Raw genomic sequence first — 7756 nt, 5'->3', positions numbered from 1 at the left:
TCTTCTTCGTTTTCTTTTTTTTCCTCCCTCATCTGCTTAGGAAGATTGTATAGTTTTCAGAAGGAAAAGGAAAATATTTTGATTTCTGGACTGACTTGCTTTGCTGTTCAGTGTTGCTTGTTATCCTCAGTTGTCCAGAGTGCTCTTATTGCCATCTTCTTTGTCTATAAGATTCAAATAAAAATGTATCTTTAATTGTGTATAGAATAGTTGCAGAAGATGAGGAAAAAAAAGAAAAAAGCTTATGTTACAATGAAATAGCAAACATGCCACAATCCTATAATAATTTTACATTAATCACTATTCATTTGACACATGAAAAACTACCCAGATCCTAGTTCAAATATCCAATCAATGAAGAAATTGGTTGTGGACTTGGTCAATCAATGAATTCTTAGCAGTGCAAAGGGTTGTTTTCAAACACAGGTGTTATAAAATTTAAAAACACTAAAAATATAAATGCAAACATGCAACTACAATTTTGCTTTGAATCAAAACTTAATTTTTTCATGCTTAGCTGAAACATGAAAAATGCCAGAGATTTGCATTAGTTCTTCAGTAAGACTGCATTTACTTGATTCACGTTGCAACACGGGTCAGAGATAGAGACTACATCTATAAAAGCCAAAGTGTAGGAGTTTCCTAATCTCTGACATTGAGGTTTGTGTTAAGACAATGCCAAAGAGTAAAGACCTCAGCTATGATCTTAGAGAAGCAATTGTTGCTGCACATCAATTTGTGAAGGTTTAAAAGGCCATTTTCAGATACCATATTTTTCGGAGTATAAGATGCACCCTTTTCCCTCAAAAAAGGGTGAAAATCTGGGTACATCTTATACATTAAATACAACATTTTTGTATTTGCCCGCTTCACCAAAATGGTTGTGCATAGCCTTTAGGAGGCTTCCAAAGTGCTCCTGGGAGCAGGCGGAGGCTGATATGAACTAAAATGGGCCGTTTTCCCCTCATTTTTGCTCCCCTTGTCCCCAGGAGGACTCTATAAGCCCCTTAAAGTCTGGGCATACCCTTTTTTTTAAATACAAAAATGGCCCAGTTTTTGCAAGAAAAGGGCCATTTTTTGGTGATCTGCAGAGTGCAAAAACTTTTTTAAATATTTGCCTCTTCAAAGTCTTGGTGCATCTTATACTCTGGTGCATCTTACACTAAAAAAAAATACGGTAATTTAAAATCCATCATTCTACAATGAGGAAGATTATTCAGAAGAGGAAACATTCAAGACAGTTGCCAAACTTCCCAGGACTGGACATTCAAGAAAATTCACCCCAAGGCCAGACAGTTCAAAGCCCAGAGATATTGGTAAAAAAGGGGGGTTATATTTCAGACTCTATGTCAGCCTGTGCTTCGCTTACTTGCTTTCGGCTCCATGGCAACGGGGGCGGGGGCGGGGGCATGGTATTTGGGTTGGGAATAAATGGTGCAGGAGTGATAGTCAAAAAGGGAGTTTTGTTCTCACCATCTTCTGATCATGTTATTGGCCGATGTTTGGACCTGGTCAAGGCCAACCGTCCTGCATACCAACCTGATGATGGTTCTTGGAGATGCAACTCACATGACACCTAAGGGATTTGCAGTGGGCAATGGGGTGGGGGTTGTTGGAGGGAGGGGGCTGGGCAATGTTTGATATGTATGATTTTGCGCTTTTCTGACTCAGACCTTGCTTTGCTTTCGCAGCTATCTTTTCATAACCAGTAAAAGTATTTTAATTCCACAAACAATGGAGTTAGGAGTTTTCTTTCTTGGTTATTGAGGGAGGCATGCCTGACATTAAGCAAGGTCTCAGCTCGCACCCATCCCGGAGTTAAAAGTTTCCGTGGGGGGAGCACCCAAATCTCTAACCCCTGCAGCAAGCAGAAGATAATGGCAAGGGTCACAACCAGCCGAAAACCAGAGGATGACTGGCAGGCAGCTGAAAGAGAGGCTTTCATGATGACCCATGCTTTACACCTTCTTCAGGAGGCTTGCGAGCGACGATGCATCTGTATAAGTCTTGATGAAAGGGAAAGTGGATTAGCCGAGCAGGCGGAGGGAGGAGCTGAAGACCTGGTTAGCCCTAAAACATCTACCGGAGCTGGGCAAGAGGGAGGAGCCAGAGCCACAGCAGCAGCAGCACTTCATGCTCCCGCAAGGAGGGGGGAAACTCCCGAAGGAACCAAATGCCTCAGATTCCTGAAGAATTACACACCTTCTTCAGGAGGCTTGGGAGCGACGACACGTCCGTGTAAGTTTTGATAAAAGGGAAAGTGAATTAGCTGAGCAGGCGGCGGGAGGAGCAGAAGACCTGGTTAGCCCTGAAATGTCCCTGAGAACAGCTACCGGAGCTGGGCAAGAGGGAGGGGCCACAGCCACAGCAGCAGTTCATGTTCCCCCAAGGTGGGGGGAAACCTTTGAAGACACCAAATGCTCAGATCCTCCACATGGAGTGAAGTACAGAGGAGATCCCAAAGAACTGGATTTTTTTTTATACTGCAAATTTGGAATTACCTGCAGGAGTTTGGGGAGGTTTTCTCATCGGAAGTTGCCAAAGTGAGAAGTGCTGCTATGGCTTTGGAAGGAAAAGCGGCTGCCTGGATGGTAGCCTTGCATAATGATCATTCCCTCCTGCTGAGGGATTACAAGGGGTTTATGACTGCCTTGAGGAAACGTTTTGATGACAGCCCCCCCGCCTAAATCACGGCGAAAAGCAGGACGAACCCCTTAACCCAGGAGGGGAGGCCTGAGGCTGAGTACACAGAGTTTCGTGAGCTGTTGGTGCGCATGCGGGGGAGGTCCGAGGAGGCACCAAAAGCAGGAAAGGAGGGGCATTGGGAACCCAACTGCTATGCTAGACATGTCCCAAAACTGACCCCGGCTGTTAGGGAGGAACCTGACTGGAAATTAGGGAGACGCTGTGAAACTGCCCTGGAAGGCATAGAAGGTGGTGATGTCCTTCCTCCAGGCCAGGAGGAGAAGGAACCCTCCTCTTCAGTGGGAGAAAGTGAAACTGATTCAGATGATCACCACTCAGTGAATCCCCGATCGGGCCCCATGACAATTCCAGTAGGACTTAACGTGCCCTCTACTGGATCCCAAGGAAAAATGCTAGCCCTCTTGGACTCTGGATGAACGCGTTGCGTAGTTAGCCCGGAAGTGGTGGAGAAAATGGGATTGAGACTGAGAATTTTGAAAGTGCCCATTGCTTTTTGCCAGTTGGACGGGTCTGTGGCTGGGGGCTGCCCACTTTGTAACTGAACCAATAGAAATGTGGATGGGGGGTCACCAAGAGACTTTGAGTTTCATCATTGCACCAGAGATGGATCCGCCCCTCATACTGGGATTACCCAGGCTACGTAAATGGAACCCATACATGAATTGGAGAAAAGGATGGTTGCGTATCTGTTCCGCTAAACCCCTGGAGGGGAAGAGGAGGGTCTCCTACATAGCTAAGGCTGAACCAAACTTAGCGGCTGCAGTGCAGGGAAAAATTGAAGGGGAAGAGAAAATCCCAAGGAATATTGGGACCTCAAGGAAGATTTCAGTGAAAAGGCTTCACATTGCCCCCTCCCCACCGTGCTTCTGGTTGCAGCAGTTTTGAGATCATCCCAGGGGAAAAACTCCCTAAGCCCCAGATTTACTCGATGACCCCACGTGAAATGGAGAAATTATGGAAGTTTATTGACAAAAACTTTAAAAGGGGTTTCATAGAACCTGCTAGGCCATGGGTGGCTGCACTTGTATTGTTCAGAGTAAAGAAAGATGGCTCCTTTGTTTATGTGTTGATTACAAAAACCTTAAGGGAATTTGCGTGGAAAATGTATACCCCCTGCCATTCATGAAGGATATGTTGGCCCACTTGGGGAAGGGGAAGATTTTGATGAATTTGGACCTAAGGGAGGCCTGCTACAGAGAAAGAATCAAAGAGGGGGATGAGTGGAAAACTGATTTCAATTGCCCTTTGGGATGCTTCCAATTCAGAGTACTCCCGTTTGGACTGCAGGGGGCGCCAGCAGTTTTCATGCAATTGATAAATGAAGTTTTGCATGAGCACCTGTACAAGGGCATGTTAGTCTACCTTGACGACATCCTTATCTACATGGAAACACGCGATGAACATGTGACTTTGGGGCGCTCAGTCCTCAAAAAACTCTGGGCCGCTGAACTTTAACAAAATTATCTAAATGTGAATTTCATCAGAAGATCGATTACCTAGGATAACGCATCTCCCACAAAGGCATTGAGATGGACCCAGCAAAAGTCCAAGCTTTCACGGATTGGGCACCTCCTCGCACCCGCAAGCAATTGCAAAGTTTTCTGGAATTTGCAAATTTTTATCGTCAATTTATTCCCTTGTTCGCTAGCATTGCACTGCCCATTACTTTTTTTTCTTTTTTTTATAATTTTTTTTTTACATAAACAACACATACCCACAATAGTGGGGGGGGGGGTCAAAACAAAAAAGAACAAAAAACAAAACAGAGAGAAAAAAAACACAAGTATATGTTATAAAAAAGTATATCAGCTGGTTACAACAAGTTTTTGTGCATCTCTTCCATTAATTCATATTAATTCAAATATCTTAACTCAAATGTTTACCATATTAACATCATCATACCTCCACTTTCAATTGACTACAGTTGTTTAAACATTCTTCATCCTTACCTATACCAAAGATTTAATCCATAACCACATACTGGCATTTCATTTACTTGTTTATAAAATCCTCCATTAACATCAAATCCTCATATCCTGTTTTAGCTAAACATCCATAATATTTAATACTAAAAATTTCATCCTCCATGTATATAATTTATTATCATTCTCCTTTCTTTATTTAATTATATCATATATCATAGCATTTTCCCATATAGTTAAGATTTAACTATATATAGTTTTATTTTATCTTTTATAATAATTATTATTGTGATTAATAACCTTTATATATAGTCCAAAGATATTTCTAACCTTCCCTTCTCATATCCAATTATTATTTATCAGAGCAACTCAACATTATATACATTACTATCATTATCAATTATTATTCAACTATATCTATTACAAATGAATTTAACTAGGTTTAGCTAGTTTTAAATTATACTCTTCCATCTATCAGCCTGTGTCTCTCCAGTAACAGAACCGCCTTAAATCTGTTGCCATTCGTGGGTCCAATTCTCCAAACATCTTTATGAGCAAGTCCATACAAAGAAATCTTTTCACCTTTTTGCTTATGGTGCCTCTCATATAATGCTGACATCCTCCTTTTATTTCCTTTATCAGCTTGTCTTTAATTCTCAGTGGTGGTATCAAAAGTTTTACAAATGGTATTTCATAAAGTATAAATTCTTTAATGCTTCTCACTCCTCCTGCGCCCTGTCTTTCGAAGTAAATCTTCTGCGTGGCTGCTCCCCCTTCAGACATTCCATCTTTTTCTCCCTCAGAGATAAACCAGTTGCCCCGAATATCAGCAAATTGAGAATCTTTATCTCTGACATCCTTAGTTTGTATTTGAAGAACATTCAAACGTTCAACATTCTCATTTTTTTCCTCATATTTTGTTGCTAGAAACACCAGATAATCCAGTTTCCTCTCAATTCTATCATGTGTGGTAGATAATTTCTGTAGTGCCAAAAAAATCATTTGAATAGAGGCTTGAATAGACGCCATATTTGTACGCAGTTAGTATTTTTTCTTGAGAGCTCTGAAGTATTTGCAAATAAAAACAAGCTGGGAACTGTGCAATCTTATCAGATCTTAGACCAATCCAGCCAAGCAATAAAAGTGTCAAGTTGTAAGCAGCCAAATTATAGTGAATTGGTTTACAGCCTGCTTGCAGAGGATCAGAGGAGATGTTGGAGTAATCTATCCTTTGTCCGTGTGAATAGCATTTAAAACATTTAAAAAGTAGGATAACCACCGTCCATAAACCAATAAAGAGATCAAAATCGCCGCTAGATTCTTCTGTTCTTTAATTTAAATTAGCTTGAATTTTTAGGCGGACTGTCTTTCTCTGAGTAATAAAATCATCTTACCAGCTGGAAATACTTTTGCCATTCTTTGGGGCTATCTGCAGTTTCAGTTAGCCTTATGGCTAATCCGGAAGTCACTGGCAAAGGAGGTTAATTTCCAAGTCCCCAGAGACTTTGCGAACGTCTCTGGGGCCACTGGATCTCCTCCTACCTTTCACTGTCTCTCCGGGACAGCTTGGGTCCAAAAAGGGACCGTCCATATGCTTCGGAATAGAGGAATTTCAGGAATAGCCTGAAAATCCGTCTTCTCACTGCTAAGCCCCGCCTTCTTCCGCACTGCCCATTACTAATCTCCTAAAATCAAAGGGAGAAACCAAACCTAGGCCGGGCAAGCCTTTGAACTGGACTATGGAGTGTCTAGCCACTTTCGATAAATTAAAGTGACTCTTTGCAGCGGAACCAGTTTTGAAACACCCTAATATAGATGCACCATTCATGGTACAAGCTGATGCTAGTGACATAGCGGTGGGGCAGTATTACTTCAAACACTTTTTGGGAAACAAAGTTGTCTGCTAGGTTTGTTAGGAACCTGTTGGAACAAACTCTGCACCAAGTGGAAGAAAGGCTTGCCACAAAAGTAAAAAATAACAAAAAAGCTTCTTCTAACATGTTAAAAACAAGAAACAAAGGAAACAATTGGTCCATTGCTGGGAAAAAGTGGCAAGAAGGTGACAAGCAACAGGAAGAAAGCAGAACTATTTAACTCATGTTTTGCATCTGTCTTTACAGAAAGGAATAAAACACTCCAACCTATCAAAAACAGCACCACAAAAATCAGATTAGGAACACAAGTTGAAATAGGAAGGAAAATGGTGAGCACCTGTCTACCCTAGACAAGTTCAAATCGCCAGGACCGGATGGATTACACCCCAGGGTTCTGAAGGAACTGGCAGACGAGATCTCAGAACCACTGAAGTATATCTTTCAGAGATCCTGGAGCACCGGGGAACTACCAGAGGACTGGAAAAGAGCTGATGTGGTTCCCATCTTCAAAAAATGGGGGGGGGCGGGGGGAGGAAACCACAGACCAATCAGCCTGACCTCAATACCAGGAAAGATTCTGGAAAAGATAATCAAACAACGAATTAGCAAACACCTAGAAGCAAACAAAGTAATAGCCAAATGCCAACATGGGTTTGTCAAAAACAGATCATGCCAGACTAATCTTATTGCATTTTTTGATAATGTGACAAAATTAGTGGACCAGAGGAATGTAGTTGATATAGTTTACTTGGACTTCCGTAAGGCATTTGATAAGGTAGACCATAACCTACTACTAGATAAAGTAGAAGAACGTGGGTTAGATAGCATCACCAGCAGATGGATTTGTAACTGGCTGACCAACCACACTCAACATGTAGTCCTCAATGGAACTGCATCTTCATGGAGGGAAGTATGCAGTGGAGTACCCCAAGGCTCTATTTTGGACCCAGTAGTCTTCAACATCTTCATCAATGATTTGGATGAGGGAATAAATGGGGAACTCATCAAATTTGCAGATGACACCAAGCTGGCAGGAATAGACAACACTCCAGAAGAGAGGCTAAAGATACAGAAGGATCTTGACAAACTTGAACATTGGGCACTATCTAATAAAATGAAATTCAATGGTGAAAAGAGTAAGGTTCTACATTTAGGCAAAAAACCCGAAATGCACAGGTACAGTATAGGTGGTACCTTGCTCAACAGTAGTAACTGTGAGAGGGATCTTGGAGTCCTAGTGGACAACCATTTAAA

General features: G+C 41.9%; 1 protein-coding gene across 1 annotated transcript in view; it reads right to left on the bottom strand.

The window, feature by feature from the left end:
* Positions 1-4: 4 nt before the first annotated feature.
* LOC106539510 (uncharacterized) overlaps positions 5-7756 on the bottom strand; it is a 118371-nt gene continuing 110619 nt past the window's right edge. Inside the window, exon 3 of the transcript XR_015696161.1 lies at positions 5-164. The gene's annotated coding sequence lies outside the window, so the exon portion shown is untranslated. The remainder of the gene's footprint in view (positions 165-7756) is intronic.

The sequence above is a fragment of the Thamnophis sirtalis genome, unplaced genomic scaffold (genome assembly GCF_051295495.1).
Source record: "Thamnophis sirtalis isolate CommonGarterSnake01/CBP01778 unplaced genomic scaffold, rThaSir2_p1.2 scaffold_3, whole genome shotgun sequence".
Lineage (NCBI taxonomy): Eukaryota > Metazoa > Chordata > Lepidosauria > Squamata > Natricidae > Thamnophis > Thamnophis sirtalis.
This window is presented reverse-complemented; position numbering and strand designations above follow the sequence as displayed.